This window comes from Pseudoliparis swirei, chromosome 11 (genome assembly GCF_029220125.1).
Source record: "Pseudoliparis swirei isolate HS2019 ecotype Mariana Trench chromosome 11, NWPU_hadal_v1, whole genome shotgun sequence".
Classification (NCBI taxonomy): domain Eukaryota; kingdom Metazoa; phylum Chordata; class Actinopteri; order Perciformes; family Liparidae; genus Pseudoliparis; species Pseudoliparis swirei.
Genome location: NC_079398.1, coordinates 22,939,787 through 22,941,568, shown reverse-complemented (window position 1 = coordinate 22,941,568; position 1,782 = coordinate 22,939,787). Strand labels below are relative to the sequence as shown.

The 1,782-nt window shown below is 40.6% G+C and overlaps 1 non-coding gene across 1 annotated transcript; it reads right to left on the bottom strand.

The window, feature by feature from the left end:
* Positions 1 to 1,235: 1,235 nt before the first annotated feature.
* On the bottom strand, positions 1,236 to 1,354 carry LOC130202066 (5S ribosomal RNA). The gene has a single exon (XR_008833292.1). It is a non-coding gene; the product is annotated as a 5S ribosomal RNA (ribosomal RNA).
* Positions 1,355 to 1,782: the final 428 nt, after the last annotated feature.

The window sequence follows — 1,782 nt, the reverse complement described above, 5'->3', positions numbered from 1 at the left end:
GATCAAGCGACTTCCTGTCCTGTGAAGGGTGTCTCCACGTTTCCTCTACGCTGCGTATGGTCGGTTTACCCACGAAATTAAAAAAATATTTTCAGGGGGGGGGGGGCACCATCGTAACTTTCTTTGAGCAATTAAATATACAGGACTGTCTCAGAAAATTAGAATATTGTGATGAAGTTCTTTATTTTCTGTAATGCAATTAAAAAAACAAAAATGTCATGCATTCTGGATTCATTACAAATCAACTGAAATATTGCAAGCCTTTTATTCTTTTGATATTGCTGATTATGGCTTACAGCTTAAGAAAACTCAAATATCCTATCTCTAAATATTAGAATATCATGAAAAAGTACACTAGTAGGGTATTAAACAAATCACTTGAATTGTCTAATTAACTCGAAACACCTGCAAGGGTTTCCTGAGCCTTGACAAACACTCAGCTGTTATAAATCTTTTTTTTTACTTGGTCTGAGGAAATATTAAAATTTTATGAGATAGGATTTTAGAGTTTTCTTAAGCTGTAAGCCATAATCAGCTATATTAAAAGAATAAAAGGTTTGCAATATTTCAGTTGATTTGTAATGAATCCAGAATGCATGACATTTTTGTTTTTTTAATTGCATTACAGAAAATAAAGAACTTTATCACAATATTCTAATTTTCTGAGACAGTCCTGTATCTCTTGTTCTGCCTGTTTTGTGATAAACATGCCTAAAAGGTGACTAATATTTCTATACTGAAATAATATCGGCATTATAATTATTATAACTATGATGATTTTTTTAGTTGCCTATTTTCTGCCGCCCCCTCAGGACTCGGTGCCCGATGCTCAGCGTAGTGCGTGCTATGGGAGCGGCGGCATGACTCTATACCAGGGATGCCAGGGTGAAATTGGACAGGGGGCCAGATTTTTTTCAAGTGAGATCTCAGGGGGCCGGATTACACTTTCGGACTGAAAAGGCCAAACACTGACTCAACACATGGATAGGTAGGCTATTTGAAATTATTCATGAAGGCCTACACATCATTAAGAAATTGCATTGGCACCAAAATTGCCTCACAATGAGGCCTACAATTACATAGCCTAAAGCAGGAGACAGTTACCCTCTAAAAATGTAACATTTTCCTATCCATGCAAGTAGCCTACATATATAAATTAGAAATGCACCAAAAAAGCCACAGGCTTCATTTAGTTACGAAATGAAGCCTGTGGCTTTTTTGAAAGAGTGGGAAAAAGATTACAGCACCTGGTATTCCCAGGCAGTCTCCCATCCAAGTACTGAACAGGCCCGACCCTGCTTAGCTTACGAGATCAGACGAGATCGGGCGTGTTCAGGGTGGTATGGCCATAAGCAACAAGTGAGCCTGCAAATGAGCCTTTTGAAGAATCGGAGACAAAAATTTATAAAAATAAAATAATAAAAAAATTCTCCCCTTATCATCCGCGGGCCGGATGTGACGTACAGTCGGGCCGAGTCCGGCCCGAGGGCCGTAACCCTGGCACCACTGCTCTATACTATTAATATTCATGTTTTCTTGGCAACAGTCTTGACAGAGAGGTACTGAGTGCAGAAAGCAGAGGGCATACCGGTGAAAAGGCAAACGCAGGGGAACAGGAGGACTCTGGGTAATGTTTCTCTTGAGGCCTCATTAAGAGCTCAAAGGGCGTCCATCCCCCGCCGGCTCTGTGCCAGCATTGTACTGCATCACAATCCACCCCTGTTCACTTCAGGCGCATCTCTAGGATTTGGATACATCTGGGGCTTAGCCAGTGCAGCTTAG